Source organism: Artemia franciscana, chromosome 17 (assembly GCF_032884065.1).
Source record: "Artemia franciscana chromosome 17, ASM3288406v1, whole genome shotgun sequence".
Taxonomy (NCBI): Eukaryota; Metazoa; Arthropoda; class Branchiopoda; order Anostraca; family Artemiidae; genus Artemia; species Artemia franciscana.
The window spans coordinates 24,357,084-24,378,345 of NC_088879.1; the positions used below are offsets into that span (position 1 = coordinate 24,357,084).

At 34.6% G+C, this 21,262-nt stretch overlaps 1 protein-coding gene across 1 annotated transcript in view; it reads left to right on the top strand.

Annotated features, from left to right (window-relative positions):
* Window positions 1-251: 251 nt before the first annotated feature.
* Window positions 252-21,262, top strand: part of LOC136038044 (homeobox protein orthopedia-like) — a 94,544-nt gene continuing 73,533 nt past the window's right edge. The window contains exon 1 of the mRNA XM_065720994.1: window positions 252-312. The gene's annotated coding sequence lies outside the window, so the exon portion shown is untranslated. The remainder of the gene's footprint in view (window positions 313-21,262) is intronic.

Sequence of the window (21,262 nt, forward strand, 5' to 3'; positions counted from 1 at the left end):
AGTTGAGGAACTAGCTCTAAGCCGTATCTGGATTTGTCCTTTTTGTCAAAACTCCCAAGCTCATTTTTGTGTGTTCAACCCTTTTTCCAATGGTAAAAACAAACCTGAGGCCTTTTCAAGATGTAGTTTTCATTAAAATTAATGTTCAATGAATCAAGCAAATCAACTCGGATGAATGGTTTGACTTCACCTACGAAGCAGGATATTTTTGAACATTATGAACATTTGTCATTGAATAGTAAGCGAGTGTAAAATAGGACAGAGTATTGTAGAATTAACCTCAATGAAATAGGAATAACCTCCGTAAAAAAGGTAAAGGTAAAGGATACGGCATTAGACTTTACAGTCCCTACCGGCGGTGCTGATCTCCGTTTCTTGGCCCTTCAGCCAGGAAGTGCAATGGAATTACGCAATAACCTGCGTAAGAGTTAGAAAATTTTGGAATTGCCTCAACCTTCATGCAACTAAACCCCCGTTCAACTTAACCCCATTCAATCTAGCCTAATCTGTTGGAGGGGTTCGAGTTTAATGAATGTTGAAATGCAGGAGAATGGAGTTGAATGAAAATCGGGCTGCATGAGGGTTAGGTTACAATGGGTCTTAACTAAACGGTCGACTTAAACGGGAGTTGCGTCTGAATGAAAGTTGAGTAGAGGAAGGGTTGAATGAAAGTTGAGCAAATGGTTTGAGCCATACGGGGACTGAGTTCTATAAATACGTTGGTCATATGACCTCGAAAATTTCTTAAGTGCCTCAAACTGAGCATCTTGTACCTATGAGCCTGCCTCAAGGTGCTCATCCTCTCAGTGTTTATAAATTGATCCGAAAAACCACCAAATGAGCAGAAGTCCTACGAATTTTCTGCCAACCCTCCGAAATATCAAGTTTTCATAATTCCCTTTCCTTATCATGTAATTCTGTTCCTAACAGAATTATTTCATTTTTCTAACTAGACTCCAAACCACTCATAATTCTTCCTAATCATCAAAATAAATTTGTGGGTAAAACCTTATCAAGATCTATAAAGGGAACCATCCTTTGCTTACTTCAAAAATAAGCTATTATTTGGATCGAACTGCTAAACTCGTTTCTTAAAATGAAAAATCCAAGATTGTAATCTAAAGTTTTGGGATCGTAATACATCTTATTATACATGCAAGTTTTAAAGAATATAACTAGTAGTATATGGTCTATCTGTCTCAATAGAACCTATCCACTACTTCCTTCTTCCTTAGCATCTTAAGATCTCGAAGAAAGTTTAACGGCGATTACCCCAATCTGCCATCTATATAACCAGAGTCATAGATAGCGTTATTTTTAACTACGGTTATAAATAGTGACATATTTTCTGATTTTAATTAATTCGTCTGGATTTTTATGCATTGGTTTCCCCTGAATTTTTATGCATTGATTATAATTTATGTGGTGTTATCTGGATTTCTATGGACTGGTTTTATTTTCTACAGCATTGGTCATGGTTTTATGAACTCGTCCAAATTTCTATGTCTTGGTTATGATTTTTTTAGGTTGGCCGTGATTTCCACAGTTTTGTCTTGATTTCTAATATTTGGTATGGATTTCTAGGGTTTGCCCTGATTTTACACTTTAGTTTTGACTTTTATGAATTTACCCGGATTTAATGAGGATGGTTTTTAATTTCTACAGTTTAGTCTTGATTCTTATGACTTTGTTGGGATTTCTATGTATTGTTCAAGATTTTTTAGAGGTTCCGCATGATTTCTTAAATTTGGTCTTGATTTATATGGTATGGTTTTTATTTCTAGAGTTAGCTCCGATTTTTATGAATTCATCTAGATTTATATGTGTTTGTTATGTTTTCCCTAGATTCCCTTGAATTTCCATGCTTTGGGTATGATTTCTATGGGTATTTTTTAGGATTTCCTGAACCAGTTATAGTTTCTACAGTTCTTGATGTCTTTGGATTGGTCTTGATTTTCAGGTTTGATCCTGTATTTTCGTGAATTTGAGTGGATTTCCATGCATTACTTATGATTTCTATGAATTCTTGATTTTTGTGAATTTACCTGGATTTCTATGCATTGGTTATGATTTTTATGAATTCCCCTGAATGTCTATGCATGGATTATGATTCCTATGGGATTTTCTGAATTCTTATGGATCGGTCATGTTTTCTACAGTTTTGCCTTGATGTCCCTGGTTTGGTTGCGATTTTTAGGGTTGACCCTGATTTTTATAAATTGGTGTGGATTTCTATGCATTGCTTATGATTTCAATGAATTCTTCCGAATTTCTATGTATTGGTGAATTATTTTATAAATTCATCATGATTTTTATGCATTGGTTATGATTTTTTAGAAGTTGGGTGCGATGACTAACATTTGGTCTTGATATCTATGGTTTGGTCTTGAATACTAGGCTTTGCCATGATTTCTAAGGTTAGGTCTTGATTTCTATGGTTTGGTCATGATTTCTAGTGTTTTTTTTCTAGGGTTGGCGTTGGTTTTTATGAATTTGTCTGGCTTTCTATGTGTTGCTTACGATTGGTATGAATTCTTACGGAATTTGTCAAAAGAATTTGTCTGTCCAGTAAACATATCAAATCACCGTGGTTTGCATGTTCTCGTAACGATGCCTAAAGTGCCCAGGAACAGATGACTGATAACACTTACCAAAACTCCAATTGAGGAATCTATTGAACAAATAATTTATTAGGATATTTTGACGCTTTGCATCAGTTGGCTAGAGTCCCAGAAATAATGCATTTATTACCTAGAATGTATTTTTAAGGAAATTGTATCTTCAATGGCTTTTTGGCTAATTCGAGTAGCATGTCATTCTTTTACCATATGAAATCAAGGGTATCACGTTCTATTTGTACACATCAGACATAAATTTAGTAAAGTCAATGGAAAACTGCTTAGAAGGTACTAAAAAGTGTTTCTTTGGGAAAAAAAATGTGACCATCTATAACTGTAGTTAGCAAGAGCACCATCTACGACTCTGATTATGAAGATGGCTGTATTTTAGAAATCGCCAGTAAACCTTCTTCATGATCTTGAATCGCTAAGGAAGAACAAAGTAGTGGATATGGCTGTATTGGGACAGATAGATCCCATCCTGCTATAACTTTTATTTTCCTTCTTTGGGGTTAAATTTTATTCTGGTCCTAAAATTACCAGCTTAATGGGATAAATTGAGTAACAACACTGAAGGAAATATTGTACCATCAACCTATATTCCAAACTGCAATGACTTCAAGCGGTCTATTATTAGATTACGGCTCGCCGTCGTGTTTGAAGTTTGGAACTAAGCTCTGTAAACGAAAGATAATTAAAAATTTTGCTTAAATCGTTCATAACAACCGACTTAAGTGATTAAGATGTATTTTATTAAATGTATTAAGTGATTAATGTATTTATTAAGTAAGTAAATGCATTAAGTGATGTATTAAGTGATTAAGATGTATTTATACAGAAAAATCCAACGATTAAATAAAAGAAATATTTAAAAAAAACTCGTGTACGAGTTTACGCAACGAGTTTTACGTGTACGAGTTTACGCAGTCGTATACGCAACGTCAATCTAACCCCATCTGAACATTTGCACCAGCTTTGTTATGACTGTGTTATTTAATGGGACCCTTCTTAATTATTTTATAGTATTCATCTAAAACAAAATTTCGCTGTCGTAGTAGTGGTAGCAGCGTTAGCAGTAGTAGTGATGGTAGTTGTAGCAGTGGTGGTAGGATGCAAGTATTAACTTTTGAGCATTTTCATTCCCTTTTGAGCTCTCTTAAAATTTTGATCGAATGTGTTTTGAGGATTATAGGATTGTGGGAAAGGTCCTGGTTACCCTCTATTCACTTTTAACTCTTAAAAAGAGAACTTAAACTTTAAAATTCCATTCAAATGAGCCCCATCCAACCGGAAGTAACACCCGTTCCATAAAACCTTATATGCCCCGGGGCATAGCCTACAGCCCTTGCCCCTGGGCTCTGGGAGGTTGTGTTTACGCTGAAGACATCTTCAGGTCACAAACTTTATCAGATGCGTTAGGGGGAAAGAATGTGTCAGGGGGGACTAGTTGCCCTCTATCAGTTTGGACTCTTTACAGAAAACTAGAGCTTTAAATTTCCAATCCAATGGTCCTCTTCCAAAGTACACACAACCACCCCTTCCATTAAAACCTTATAGGCCTCTGGGGAAAAACTTACAACCCTTGCCCCGAGGCTCTTGGGGATTTGTTTCAATCCCAAAGGCCTTGTTACCTCAAAATTTCTATCATCGATCACCTAGAATCTTAAGAAGAGCACTAAAACTCCCTTTTCCAATCCAACGAGCCTCTTCCAAAGTGCATACGTCCTTTAAAAAAAAAACCTTGTTTGCCCCCTTGGCATAACTTACAACCCTTGCCATGGAGGCTGAGGGGGGGGGTCATATTTAAAGATATATTTACTGAATCTTTCAGCTTCAGTGAACAAAATGGCTATCTCACAATTTGGAGCAATGATGGGCGTGGAGAGGGGCTGGCTACCCTCCAATCACTTTCGACTCTTAAAAAGAGCACTACAACCTTTTCGAAGTTTCTATGACAACTCCTTCTATACCAAGTGCCCTGGTCTAAAACAAACGAATAATACATTGTGCCCAAATCGCTCTTTACTTAGCCAGCGGTATTGCGCTGCCTGTGATATAACATGTCGCCCATTTAGGGGTTTTTCTACCGTCTAAATCAATCCCATTCAACTCAACCTTAGTTAACTTAACCCTTTTGGCACTCGACCCCTGTTCAACTCAACTTTTTTTTTAACTTAACTCCCACAGAACTCAATCCTCACTCAATTCAGTGCCAATTCATCTCGACCTCAATTCAACCCGTGCAACTAGTTATGTTAGGCTAAGGGTCCCAGCTAACAAAACAGAAGACACTTTGAAAAACACTTTTAAGGTGAAACCTATCCAAACAGAAGACACTTTCAAAAAAAAACTTTTAAGCCAAAACCTAACAAAACAGATGACATTTTGAAAAAAAAAACTTTTAAGCCGAAACTTAACAAAACAGAAGACGCTTTGAAAAAATCTTTTAAGGCAAAATTTTACAAAACAGGAGACACTTTGAAAAAAATTAAGGTGTAACGTAACAAAACATAAGACACTTTAAAGAAAGTCTTTAAGGTGAAGCATAACAAAGCTGAAGACGCTTAAAAAAACAAAACTTTTAAGGTGAAACGTAACAAAACAGAACACACTGTGAAAAAAAACTTTAAAGGTGAAACGTACAAAAACAGAAGACACGTTGAAAAAACAACTTTAAAGATGAAAGGTAAAAAAAAACAGTTGACACTGAAAAAAAAAGACTTTTAAGGTGAAACGTATCAAAACAGAAAACACTTCGAAAAAGAACTTTTAAGATGAAGCCTAACAAAATGGAAGACCATTTAGGGGTTTAGGGGTTTTTCAACCGTCTAAATCAATCCCATTCATCTCAGCTCTATTTAACTTAACCCCTTTGTCACTCAACCCCAGTTCAACTAAACTTTTTTAATTTAAATCCCACGGAGCTCAACCCTCGCTCAATTCAGCGCCAATTCAACTCGACCTCAATTCAACCCAGACAACTAGTTATGTTAGGCTAAAATGGGGCTGAGTTGAATGGGGATTGAGTCAGAGTGAAGTTGAGTTGCAAGGGATTGAATTAAATGAGGATTAGTTGCACAGTGGTTGAGTTAAATGGGATAGATTTTTACAGGGGTTGAGTTGAAGGGGGGCTGAGTTACGTAGCTTGAGCTAAACGAGGGCTGAGTTACCTGCACACAAAAATAACTAATGTACTTTTTCTAGTTAATTTTAAAAAGTGTAAAAAAATCAAGGAAAAGTAGACAAACTAAGAAATAACAATAAAAAAATCGTTAAATCACGGGTTCTAAGAAAGGGTGCGAGCAGGACAGCACACACGTGGTGCATGAATCATAATCTTGTTTCATCCTTTATTTCATATAATGAAAAGTCCATTAGGACAAAAAGGAAAATTGAAGAAGTTGTATGTTGTTACATCAATTGCTTTATTTCATGAGGGGTAATTTAAAGCCAATGGTAATGTTTAAAAGCTGCTTTATCTATGTTTAAAAGGATAAATATGGAGTACAGTTCTTCACTATTGCAACAAGGATTCTTTGATGGAAGCTGTAAGTTTCAAACAAAGGAAATTAATTGCAAATGAGGTGGATAATTCGACTAATATAGTAAACAAACGAGCTTTTATCGTAAACGAAGCGCAAGTGAATCAAATTATGTAAGGTACTAAGAAGTCAATGAGACCACATAAACTGCCATTTTTACTTACAGAGTAATCAAATTCAGTTATTTTCTATATTTAGACTGTTCAAGAGGTCGATAATATAACCTTGTCAATAAAACCATCCGTAGAGCAAGTAATGAAGAAAAACTCTTATTTTATTTTTGATGTAGATACCATCTAGTGAACCAATGCCCAGGATTTGTGGTTTTTCCAAATATTTTTTTATTTGTTATTTTTTTTTAATCCACATTTAGGTTAAGTTTCAGAGAAGGTTGAGGAGAATGCGGAAATTAATGAAAACACTATTAAACGCATTTGGGTTGTCAAAACGGCGCATCTGCAATATCTAAGGAACGACTAATGGTGTTTAGTTGATTATTTAAGGTAATTTTGTTGGGATGTTGAACTAACTCAAACGATACCGGGTGCATCCAGGTTGTTAAAATTATATGGACAAATTATAAAATTATTGGAGCTACTTGTCCCTAAGGTTTTTATTACGTGCACATGGGTCTTACGCAAAACTAAAGTGCACCGCAACGGTACAATGCACCTGTATTGGATTGTTTACTTCAGGATCTGTCTGGTTGTTACACAAAAGGTTTTTTTTTCTGAAAGATTCAGGTTGGCCCCGCTTGTTACGCAGTAGGGGGATTGTTTACTTTTGCAAATTTTTTTGGTTATTACGTAATAGAGTTTACTTATGCAAACGGATGTAGGTGCTTTTACGTAATCGGGGATGTTTACTTATGCAAATGATTCCTTTGGATGGTACGTAGTAAAACATGCTAGAGTCCGCTTGTCAAGCAGGGAAGTTCCGGTAACGCAGACACTATATTACAAATGCAAAAGATTTCTTTGGTTTTTACACCATTGGTTTGGCTGGTTGATTTCATTGGATTTTCTTTCTTAAAAATATTTAGGAGGCCCGCCAAATCAGGATTTCTACGGTTGTTATGTAATGGGTTTGCTTGTTACATGATGGTTTTTCTGAACCTTTAAAAAACCTTCAGGGCCCTGCCAAATTTGGATTGCATTGGTTGTTATGTAATAGGGTATGTTTTGCATATGCAAATGATTTCTTTGCTTGTTGTGTAATTGGGTTTGGCTGCTACGTAATAAGACTTCTTAGAGTCCGCTAGTCAAGCAGAAATCTCCGATTGTAGATGAGGGGGGCACGCACGTGGGTGTTAAACAATGACGGTTCACACGTTGGATGTTACGTAGTCTTGCGTGACTTGATATATTTATTGGGGGTCACTTAATCTGGCATGACTTGGTAGATTCACTGGGAATGTCGTAATGACAGTACACAGGTAGGGTTTTACGTAATGACGATGAACAAGCGGGGTATTACATAATGCTTTAAGAGATTTTTCTTCAAGATTTCGTTTTTCTTAAGGATTTACTTTTTTCTTTCAACGTGTTTTTTTTCTTTGGGATTTTAAATTCTGTCAAGTTGTTTTTTTGGGATTTCATTTTCTTTCAAGGCGTTTTTTTTCAGGATTTCATTTTCCTTTCATGATTTTTTTTCAAGGAACCTTTATAGTCTAAAGACTTTTGTCTGCATTAGGATTTGAAAAGTGATTTTCCCTCAAGGGAATGGATCGCTGGACAGGTGGACTATCAAACCGTCATTATTTAGGCATACTTTCTGCGTTGATAACCTATTCGACGCAAGCTGAAACCCCTTGTGCCACTTACAAGAACGATTAAATTGTTCGCATGTTTCCAACCCTTACTGTTATGAGAGCACAAGCATCCCAATACTATTGATTTTTGCTCTATTACATGTATCTGCCTATTACAGCATTATTAATTTTCTAAGGCTACCTAGACAGGTTAAGTTAGATGTTATATCTGTGAGATGTTACAAAGCATTTGCTCTAGATATTTCATTGCGCAAATGATTACGGTTTGAAGATTCGTCCTGGAACAAAAAATCTAAAGAATTAAAGATTTTTTACATACAAATTTTATTAATGAAACAAATTTACAAGCATTCTTAAAACACAGAAGAAGTAATTCAAAAATCAACAAAAGGAAAAACAGAACTTGAAAAAATCTTACAAAGGATAAAATATAAGCAAAGAACCATGAATTAAAGAAAGGCAGGGGGAATAGAAACTAGTTCCAGGGAGGAAGGATTGTTATTAGAGGTAAATTTAAGCCATTTGATGAGGTATATCTGAGAGACCTTTGTGAAAATGAATCGTTTTTTTTGCTCTATTAGACACACCTGCTAAAAGAGACACATTTTTGCATTCGGTTATTCACGAGCGGTTCTAATGAGAATACAACGTTTCTTAGAACAAAAAATATGCATATTTTACGCCACCATGACTATATATGGCTTGCGTACCCCCTAGCAACCGATTTCAGAAGCGAAGATTGTTATTAGGGATAAATTTAAGCCATTTTGAGAGTTTTTTACGAGAGATTTAATGAAAATGCCACGTTTCTTTGAACCAACACTATGCATTGCCATCGTGACAATATATGGCTGGCCCACCACGCTGCAAGTAATTCTAGAGGGTTGGCGCTTCTTATTTTAGATAAATTTAATAACCATTAAGAGTTATTTCTGAGAGGCCTTCAGGAAAATGCTGTGTTTCTTTGAGCAAAGGCTATGTATATACAATTCACCGCTGCAATATTTGGCTACCCAGCCTAGCAAGCAATTACAGAGGGAGAGGAATATTATTAGAGATAAATTTAAGCCATATTAAGAGATATTTCTGGGAGCTTTTACTAAAATACCCCGTTTTTTTGACTGGGTGCTAGATTTCAGTCGCCCTTCCATCGAAAAAATTCTTTTAACATTTCTCAGCTTAAGTTTAAGCTGTAAAAAGTCTTAGTCAAAGGTAATTCACGCCACTATGGCTATATATGGGTAGCCCATTGCATCCCTGTGATACATCTTATCACCCGTATGGCATTTTCAACCTTTCACTGACTTTGGGATTTCTTTTGAGGCTGCTCCATGGTAATATATGGTGGAAAATTGACAATAGCTAGTTTACTGAAATTTTCCGAACAGCATCAACTGTTCATTGGAAAGATAAATACTCACATCTCATTTAAAAGGTGAAGATGAAACATTTTAAGAAAGTGCGTGTATATGATAAAGCTATCGTAGCAGTAAATGCTGACATAGAGAAATATTTGAACTTCGAAACATGCATGAATGGGGATCTTATTGGAAACGTATCCATGCGTTACCATAACAGCAAGCAGTTAACTTCCATTGGAGATTCAGAACTCCAGAGTTGATAACAAGCAAAAAAAATTCTGACCTAAAAGATTTTAGTTGATGACGAAGGCCAACTTGTTATTACTGCTATTTATAACATGTTTCCAATTGTTCGTTCCTTTCACCATCTTTCTGGCATTAGAATTCAAAAGAAGACCAAAAGAAGACAGGCCTACTCCACCACTAATTTGTTTTCCTATATCTTATCCACGTGCTCCTTAAGACGAAGTCCATCAAAATTATCCATATAAAGGGGGATACGTCACAACCCAGCTTAACTCCTAATTTAATACAAAATCAGTTGCTAACCTCTTTTCCAACCTTAACCGCAACAGGATTATTCTCGTACATAGCACAAAACACTTTTAATGTATTTTTCTGGTATACCATATAAAGATAAGACCTTCAGTAAAGCTCTTCTATCAACAGAATCGAAAGCTTGTTCATAATAAATAAAACTGAGGACCAAAGATGTTTGACAACGAGGGGAGTCCTTAATTATTAAACCTAAGAGTGAAAACTTGGTCGACACATCCTCTACCTTTTTTAAAACCACACTGTTCTTCCCTTAAAACTTTGTCTACAGTATCTCTCAGTCTAAAAAGTATTATATTACTAAGTAATTTGCTACCAACAGAGACTGACCAGACTAATGTCTCGATAATGACGACATTCACTCTTTTCACCTTTCTTATACAGTGGTTTAGTTAAGGTTTATCTAAAATCATTAGGTACTTCCCCTTTTTCGAAAATCATATTCATAATCTTCAGGAGCTTATTTATAACCTCAGAGCCACCATATTTAAGAAACTCATTTATCACACTATCAGCACCTGGAGCCTTATCATTTTTTTAATCCTGTTAGTACTGTCGCTAATTCTTCCTCACAAAACCAATCTTCCTTCACATCCAAGGTATTACAAACTTTTTCATTTTCATTTATATCTTTTCCTGCAACTGTATCTTGGTTTTGCACAGTCTCAAAATTGTCCGCCCATCTTTCTTTAAATTGTTCCTTATCACAAAAAAGGGAATACTTAATACAAATATAAAATTCTTCCTTATCACAATTATTATATTAGATAAATTATCTAAATGACTTATCTAAATAATGCTGAACCAAACAGCTCTCTTAAAATTTTGATGGGATGTTTTGGGGTTATAGGCTTGTGGGGGAGGGCTTGGTTGCCCTCTATTCAATTTTGATTCTTAAAAAGGGCACTTAAACTTCCGAATTTCCAACCAAATGAACCCCGTTATATCCGAAGTTTATCCGAGCACCCGTTCCATAAAACCTTATATACCCCAGGACACAACTTACAACCCTTGCCCCTGGACCCTGGTAAGTTGTGTTTACCCTAAAGGCATTGTCAGATCGTAATTTTTATCGAATGCGTTAGAGGAAAAGAAGGTGTCAGGGAGGGGGCTAGTTACCCTCCATCACTTTTAACTCTTTACATGGAACTAGAACTTTAAATTTCCAGTCAAATGATCATCCTCCAAAGTTCACACAGCCACCCCTTCCATTAAAACTTTATATGACCCCGGGTTATTAACTTAAAACCGTTTCCCCCAGACTCCCGGGGAGTTGGGTCAGCCTCAAAGACCTTTCCTTGTGATCTGTGGAATGTTTTTGAGCAAATTTTTATCTCAAATTTTCTATCGGACAAATTTTGGGGAAGTAGGGCGTGAGAGAGGGGAATAGCTCTCCTCCATTCACTTAGAATCTTAAAAGGGCACTAGAACTTACGATTTCCATTCCAACGATCCCCCTACAAAGTTTTTACGATATTTCCATAAAAACCCTAAATACCCCTTAGAAGGGCATAACTTACAACCCTTGCCATGAAGGCTTTTGGGGGGAGGAGGGTCTTCTTTAAAGACATAATTACTGGACCTTTCAACTACAGTGAACATGGTTGTCTCAAAATTTTGATTGGATGGATTTGGCACAATGATTGGCGTAGGGAAGGGCTGGCTACTCTCCAATCACTTTTGACGTTTAAAACGAGCACGAAAACGTACCATTTCCAATCAAATGAAATCCTTTCGAAGTTTCTATGACAACTCCTTCTATACCAAAGGCCCTGTTCTAAAACAAACGAATAGTACATTGTGCCCACATCGCTCTTTACTTAGCCAGCATTATTACGCAGCCTGTGATAAAACATTTCGCTCATTTAGGGGTTTTTTCACCGTCTACACTAGCCCCATTCATCTCAGCCCTCATTCTAATTAGCCCCTTTACCACTCAACCCCTGTTTAACTCAAATTTATTTAACTTAAGTCCCATGCAACTTAACCCTCGTCCAGTTCAACGCCCATTCAACTCGACCTTAATTCAGCCCATCCAACTAGTTATGTTAGCTTGGATGGGGCTGAGTTGAATGGGGATTGAGTGAAATTGAAGTTGAGTTGCATGAGACTGAATTAAATGGGGTTTAGTTGCACGGTGGTTGAGTTAAATGGGGTAGGTTTTGATAGGGGTTGAGTTGAAGGGGGGCTGACTTACGCAGCTTGACCTAAACGAGGGGTGAGTTACATGCGCATTAAAAAAAAATAAAATGTGCATGCACATTAAAAAAAAGTCAAAAATCATGGAAAAGTAGACAAAGTAAAAAATAATAGCAAAAAAGTCACTAAATCCTGGGTTTTGAGGAAGGCGGCGAGCAGGACAGCCCATTAATTTAAAGCTGATCCTAGTATTTAGAAGCTTCTTTATAAATGTTTAAAAGGATAAATAAGGAGTACAGTTCTTCACTTTTTAAACAAAGACTCTTTGATAGAAGCTGTAGGTTTCAATCGAAGTAAATTAATTGCAAATGAGGCGGATAATTGGATCAATTTAGTAAATAAATAAGCTTTTATCGCAAACGAAGCACACGTGGATCAAATTATATAAGGTGCTAAAAGGTCCACGAGACCACCTAAACAGCTTATTTTACTAACAGAGTAAGCAAATTTAGTTATTTTGTACATATAGACTGTTCATGAGGTAAAGATGAACATGTCAATACAACCATCTGTAGGGCAAGTAAGAATAAATAAATCTTGTTTTGTTGTTGATGTATATACCCTTTTGGGAACCAACGCCCAGGATTTTTCGATTTTTTTTTTATTCGTTCTTTTTTGAATCCATATTTATTATAAGGAAATATTTCGTGAATATACAAAGCTAAGAGCCAATCCAGTTCTTTGGTGCTAATACCTCAAGCAATGCCTCAAACTAGTTATACTGGCTAACTGACCGTTTGTATTAAGGCACACACCGTTGCAACCTGTCATTCCACGCAAATTAACGGCCCCGTGTCAATTCTAAATTCTTGGTTCAACCTGTCTAAGACCATAGGTAGGCGTGCCTTGTTTACCTCTCATTCCATGCAATCTAATAGTCCTATATCAATTTTAAATTCTTGGTCAACCTGACTGAGACTCTAGGCAGGCGTGACTTGCTAAAAGATAACAAACAAGTATTGGTCAGTAAGAGAGGCACACTTACTCCCGCCGCTTACCCGTGCCATTTAACCAAACACTTGGAAAACTATAGCTTCTATGACTATCTTAGCTCTATGACTATCTACCTTAGTTCTACTGGCCCTAGGAATGACGCATTGACGGATAATAGATAGACATATCCATCTAACAAATGAACTAACATCATTTTTATACAATCTTAATAATGGGGGCTAATGTCAGAATTGCCTCTCACTCAATTGGAATATCTGCCTTGGCTTTTTCTACAAGACTTGATGGCCACAACTATTCAATTTAATTCAAAACAGCCTTTGCTTTATTTAATTTTTTTTATAATTATTAAACAGTGCTGTTGCTTTTTGATAGCCTTATTTTGAAAAGTCTTGTCAAACCCGATTAAGTAAAACTTTTTTTGGAATATCTGGAACAGTTCCTCTTCGCTGTTTTATTTAAACATTTTTGTTACACTATTCTTGACTGAAACTGCTTGAAACTGTAACTGCAACTGTGCAACAATTGGAAATGCAAATGCGACAATTTGTGACAGCGACTGCAACTATTTGCTACTGCGTCTGCTACTACTTCTACGGCTAGAACTGTTGAACTAAATCAAAAGATTCTAATTGCAACCTGCATGTCAATACGGCATAGTGCATCCAGGTTGTCAAAAGGGCTGATCTGCAACAATTTACGAATCGCTAAGTTTGTCAAGTTGGAAAATTTAGGAACTTTAAGGGTTTCAAGTTTAAACTATCAGATAATGTTGAGGGGTGTTGTCCTAGGTGCAACACTGGTACAAGACATTAGGTACATCCAGATTGTCAAAGAGCGAATCGTGGTATATCTATATTGATCTCAGGAACTGCTATAGGTATAAAATCGAAACTTTCAGGGAATGTCAAGGGAGATATTAAAAGACACTAAATGAATTCAGGCTACAAAAATGGGATACCCTCAATAAATGAAGAACATTTAGGGAAGGGTATTAAGCTGAAAACTTCAAGGAATATTGAGGAGGACGTTGAACTTTGAAACAGTATGTCCATCCCGGTTGTCAAACGGGTGTAGCTGTTTTATCTCAGGAAAGGCTAAGATTATAAACCTGGAACTTTCAGATAACTCACCAGAAATAATACCAATAGTAAGTAGTAAACAATCATAAATTGCAAAAAATACACTTTAGTATTACTCAAAAAGGGATAAATTTGTATACTGTAAAAAGTGGCCTTAATCGGTTTACTTTTACTGTACAGAAACTCATATTGTTTTGTGTTTTCAGGAAAGCTCTTGTTTTCTATAATCTTTCAAATATAGTAAATATGACTATTTGGTTTATTTGTGCTAGCGTTATTGGTATATGTTAAATAGACTGTGAAGCAATAACTTTTGTTCGTTTTAAGTTTCAACTTCGCCCTTTAATTCCTTCAAAAACTTTTGTTTTTAAATTAAACTTTGCCCGTTTTAAACTTAAATCTAATACAGAAGCAACACTGGAATAATCTTTTTAAATTGTTTTTCGAGGAAGGGGGAACAGCGCCCTCATATACGAAATAGTCCTTGTTCCTTTTAAGTTTTAATATCGCTCCTTACTTTCAGTTGAAAAAAATTATTCAGTTTCTGATCGTTTTTCAAATAATACCAAGAAATCCATGCTACACAAAATGGTGTGCACGATTTTTAAAGGTGGGCAACCTCGACCGTTAGAAAAGAGTTACTATTTTTCTAATGAAGATTTTTAAGGTTTTCAAAACCTAAGCAAAGTTCTGGTACATCTAACCTATTTCACTATACATCCCCTTTCCCCCTGATAAACCCCGAAAAACATTAGACACACAGGTATGGAATAGCAATAAAAAAAAAGTTGGAAAGTAACCTGCAACCAGAAAAATATCGCAGGAAAGAAAAAGGCTAATAGGTTCTTAGTGCTATGATTTCTGTATATACATCATAAATAGTTTTCTTCTGTCTATTATAAAAGGAAATCATATCTATATATATAAAAATAAGTTGTTTGTTTGTGTGTGTTTGTTGACTGACGTCATGTTTGTGTGTCGACTGACGTCATGTTTGTCGACTGACGTCATTATAAGGATTCAGAATTATGTCGTCATGAAGTTGTTTGTCGACTGACGTCATGTTTGTCGACTGACGAAATTACAGACCGGGACACCAGGACACAAATGACGACCGGGACACCAGGACACAAATGACGACCGGGACACAGGGAATATAAATGACGACCGGGACACTCAAAGAGAAATTACAGACTGGGACACCGGGACACAAATAACGACCGGGACACAGGGAATATAAATGACGACCGGGACACAGGGACACAACAACAAAGGGGATGCTGGGGGCCACAGGGGGGATACATAAATGACGACCGGGACACAGGGAATGTTCGATTAGCAATCACCATCAACAAAGCTCGAGGGCAATCATTAGAATAATGAGGTATAGATCTGAATACGGATTGTTTTTCCCATGGACAATTATATGTTGCATTTTCAAGATTCGGTAAACCTGACAATCTATTTATATGCACAGACAATGGGACAGGGAAGAATGCTGTATAATCGCAAGTTTTACGTAGTTAAAAACATATCTTATATATATATATATATATATATATATATATATATATATATATATATATATATATATATATATATATATATATATATATATATATATATATATATATATATATATATATATATATATATATATATATATATATATATATATATATATATATAAAAATAAGTTGTCTGTGGATCTGTGGATCGTGGATCAGGTGACGTCATGTTTCTGTGTCGGCTGACGTCATGAAATTAGTTGTCGTCATTTTTGTTATGACGATGCTTAGTATATTGTAAAACACATTAATTTGGTTAATAATATACCATTTAAAACACCAAAATGAACATGCTGGAGTAGTCACTCGGTGAGAGAGGGTGTCAGAACGGAGAATGAAGGTCCCAGGTTCAAATCCTGGCTAGGCTAAAAAAGGTAAAAAACTAAAAACTAAAAAAAAACTGAAAAAACTAAAAAAAGGCAAAAACTACAAAAAAAATAAAAACTAATAAAAAAATAAAACAGCCGAAAAACTAAAAAAACTAAAGAAACTAAAAAAAGGAAAAAACTTAAAAAACTAAAAACTAAAAAAAAACTAAAAAAAAAGGAAAAAACTGAAAAATAGAAGAGAAAAAGAAAACTAATAAAATTAAAAATAAACATAAAAAAAAAGATAAAAACTAAAAATAAAGTAAAAAGAAAAAACGAAAAAAAAATAAAAAAGCTAAAAAAAAGGTAAAAACCAATAAAAAACTAAAAAGAAAAAAGGTGAAAAACTAAAAAAAAATTTAATCTAAAAAACTAAAAAAAACTAAAAAGGTAAAAACTAAAAGAACTAAAAAAGAAAAAAAAACTAAAAAAAGGAAAAAAACTGAAAAATAAAGGAGAAAAAGAAAACTAAAAAAATATAAATAAAAGTAAAAAAACTAAAAAGATAAAAACTTAAAAAAAAAACTAAAAAGAAAAAGAAAGAAACTAAAAAACCTAAAAAAAGGTCAAAACCAATAAAAAAAAACTAAAAGGAAAAAAAGGGAAAAAATTAAAAATTTATTTCATCATATACCAATTCAAAAACGAATGTATACCGGGATGACGACCGGAACACAGGGAATATAAATGACACAACTACAACGGGGACGCCGGGGGCACAGGGGGATATAAATGACGACCGGGACACCGGGACACAAGGAATATAAATGACGCCCGGGACGCTCAAAGAGAAATCACAGACTGGGACACCGGGACACAAATGACGACCGGGACACAGGGAATATAAATGACGACCGGGACACAGGGACATAACTACAAAGGGGACGCCAGGGTGCACAGGGGGATATATAAATGACGATGGCGACTCAGGGAATGGTCGATTAGCAATCACCATCAACAAAGCTCAAGGGCAATCATTAGAATCATGAGGTATAGATCTGAATACGGATTGTTTTCCCATGGACCATTGTATGTTGCATGTTCAAGAGTCGGTAAACCTGACAATCTATTTATATGCACAGACAATGGGACAGCAAAGAATGTTGTATATATAAGTTTTTAGTATAAAAAATATATATATATATATATATATATATATATATATATATATATATATATATATATATATATATATATATATATATATATATATATATATATATATATATATATATATATATATATATATATATATATATATATATATATATATATATATATATATATATATATATATATATATATATATATATATCTTCTATATATATAAAAATAAGTTGTCTGTGGATCTGTGGATGGATCAGGTGACGTCATGTTTGTTCGCATATGACGTCTGAATTATTTCACACTAATACAAAAGAAGAAAAAAACTAAAAAAAGTAAAAACTACAAAAAAAACTAAAAAGAAAAAAAAACTAAAAAAGCTAAAAAACTAAAAAAAACTAAAAAAAGGTAAAAATCTAATAACTAAAAAAAAACTGAAAAAATTAAAAAAAAGGCAAAAACTACAAAAAAAATAAAAACTAATAAAAAAACTAAAAAAGCTAAAAAACTAAAAAAACTAAAAAAAACTAAAAAAAGGTAAAAAACTAAAAAAAACTAAAAACTAAAAAAGAAAAAAACTAAAAAAAAGGAAAAAACTGAAAAATAAAAGAGAAAAAGAAAACTAAAAAAATATGAATAAATATATATAAAAATAAGTTGTTTGTGGGTTATGTCTGTCTGTCTGTCTGTCGAGTGACGTCGTGTTTGTCCGCATATGACGTCTGAATTATTTCACACTAATACAAAAGAAGAAAAAAAACTAAAAAAGGTAAAAACTACAAAAAAAACTAAAAAGAAAAAAAACTAAAAAAGCTAAAAAACTAAAAAAAACTAAAAAAAGGTAAAAAACTAAAAACTAAAAAAAACTGAAAAAACTAAAAAAAGGCAAAAACTAAAAAAAAACTAAAAACTAATAAAAAAACTAAAAAAGCTAAAAAACTAAAAAAACTAAAAAAACTAAAAAAAGGTAAAAAACAAAAAAAAACTAAAAACTAAAAAAGAAAAAACTAAAAAAAAAGGAAAAAACTGAAAAATAAGAGAAAAAGAAAACTAAAAAAATATTAATAAATATAAAAAATATAAATATAAATATAATATAAATTAGCAATCAACAAAGCACCGAGACACAAATGACGACCGGGACACAGGGAGTATAAATGACGACCAGGACATAAGTAAAAAAAAAAACTAAAAAAACTAAAAAAATGGTAAAAACTACAAAAAAACTAAAAACTAATAAAAAAAACTAAAAAATCTAAAAATCTAAATAAACTAAAAAAGAAAAAAAAGAAAAAAGGAAAAAAATAAAGGAGAAAAACAAAACTAAAAAACGAATGTATATACAGACCGGGACACCGGGATACAAATGACGACCGGGACACAGGGAATATAAATGACGACCGGGACACAGGGACACAACTACAATGGGGACGCCGGGGGGCACAGGGGGATATAAATGACGACCGGGACACCGGGACACAAGGAATATAAATGACGCCCGGGACACTCAAAGAGAAATCACAGACTGGAACACCGGGACACAAATGACGACCGGGACACAGGGAATATAAATGACGACCGGGACACAGGGACATAACTACAAAGGGGACGCCGGGGTGCACAGGGGGATATATAAATGACGATGGCGACTCAGGGAATGGTCGATTAGCAATCACCATCAACAAAACTCAAGGGCAATCATTAGAATCATGAGGTATAGATCTGAATACGGATTGTTTTCCCATGGACCATTATATGTTGCATGTTCAAGAGTCGGTAAACCTGACAATCTATTTACATGCACAGACAATGGGACAGCAAAGAATGTTGTATATTCGCAAGTTTTACGTAGTTAAAAACATATATGTATATATATATATATATATATATATATATATATATATATATATATATATATATATATATATATATATATATATATATATATATATATATATATCTATCTATATTCACAGGTGGGACATAGGGACACAACTACAATGGCGCGTAACTAATATGGCGCGTAACGACTTACGCGCGCGGGGGGGCTTGGGGGGGGGGGGGGCGCGAAGCGCCCCCACCAACTAGGTGTTGGGTTGGCGCGAAGCGCCACCCCAACAGCTAGTATATATATATATATCTATATATCTATATATCTATATTCACAGGTGGGACATAGGGACACAACTACAATGGCGCGTAGCCTAACTAATATGGCGCGTAACGACTTACGCGCGCGGGGGGGCTTGGGGGGGGGGGCGCGAAGCGCCCCCACCAACTAGGTGTTGGGGTGGCGCGAAGCGCAACCCCAACAGCTAGTATATATATATATATATATATATATATATATATATATATATATATATATATATATATATATATATATATATATATATATATATATATATATATATATATATATATTCACAGGTGGGACACAGGGACACAACTACAATTGTGCGTAACAAATATGGCGCGAAAAAAGCAAAAAAAAAGAAAAAACCTAAAAAGAAAAAAGCTGAAAAAACTAAAAAAGCTGCAAAACTAAAAAAAAAGAAAAACTAAAAAAGAAACTATATCTATATGCCGTTTTTAGTGCCATCTGGCGCTTATCTATGGTGGATTTTATAAGAATTAAATAAAAAAACTAATTTATTAAGCTGAAAGTAAGGAGCGACATTAAAACTTAAAACGAACAGAAATTAATCCGTATATAAAATGGGTTGTCTCCTCCGCAATCCCTCGCTCTTTACGCTAAAGCTTTTAATTGTTTTAAAAAGAAGAATTGTGGCAAAGAGTCAAACTTTAGCGTAAAGAGCGAGGGATTGCGGAGGAGACAACCCATTTTATATACGGAGTAATTTCTGTTCGTTTTAAGTTTTAATGTCGCTCCTTACTTTCAGCTAAAAAAATTAGTTTTTTTTTATTTAATTTCTGAACGTTTTTGAATTAATGCATGTTTGGTTTTGGCTCTCCCCACATAAATTATTAAAATAAAATTTGTATATTAATTCTTTTTTTGGATAAATGGTTTTCTCTTAGTTTTGATCAGACGATTTTGAGAAATAAGGGGTGGAGAAGGAGGCCTAGTTGCCCTCCAATTTTTCGGTTACTTAAAAAGGCAACTAGAAATTTTAATTTTTAACGAACGTTTTTATTAGTAAAAAATATACGTAACTTATAAATTAGCAACTTACGTAACAAACTTTCATAATCTTATATTTTTATTATGTATACAAGGAAATCTCGTTATCCTCGCTATCTATTAGGTTTGTATCCTCGTTAATACCTCGCTCTTTACACTAAATCTTAAGTTTTGTCCCAATTCTTTAAAAATGACCCCTGAATCAGAAAGGCCGTAGAATAAATAGTTGAAATTACTAAAAATACTTTAGCATAAAGAGCGAGGTATTTATCTCCTTCTAAATACCTCGCTCTTTATGCTAAAGTATTTTTAGAACCCCTCATGTGCGTAATAGTCTCTGTTCGTTTTAAGTTTCAATGCTACTCCTACCTTTCATTTGAAAAAACGTTTTCATGTTTATTTTTCATTGTTTTCTTTTAGTAATGCTAGAAAATCATGCGCCCTTTTCCTTGAATTTTTCTTCCCCCATGACAGATTCCTCCAAGGAAAGATCCTCCAACATAGCCCCCTCCCCTCAGCCCCACCTGCCAAACAAAATAAAACCCCCCTGAAAACGTCTGTACACTTCCCAATAACAATTACTATATGTAAACACTGGTCAAAGTTTGTAACTTGCAGCCCCTCCCCCAGGGATTGTAGGGGAGTAAATCATCCCCAAATACATAGTTATTATGGTTTTCGACTATGCTGAACAAAATGGCTATCTCAAAATTTTGATCCGTTGACTTTGGGAAAAAATGAGCGTGGGAGGGGGCCTAGATGCCCTCCAATTTTTTGGTCACTTAAAAAGGGCACTAGAAATTTTCATTTCCGTTAGAATGAGCCCTCTTGTGACATTCTAGGACCACTTGGTCGATACGATCACCCCTGGGAAAAATAAATAAATAAACACGCACCCGTGATTTGTCTTCTGGCAAAAAATACAAAATTCCACATTTTTGTAGATAGGAGCTTGAAACTTCTACAGTAGGGTTCTCTGATACGCTGAATCTGATGGT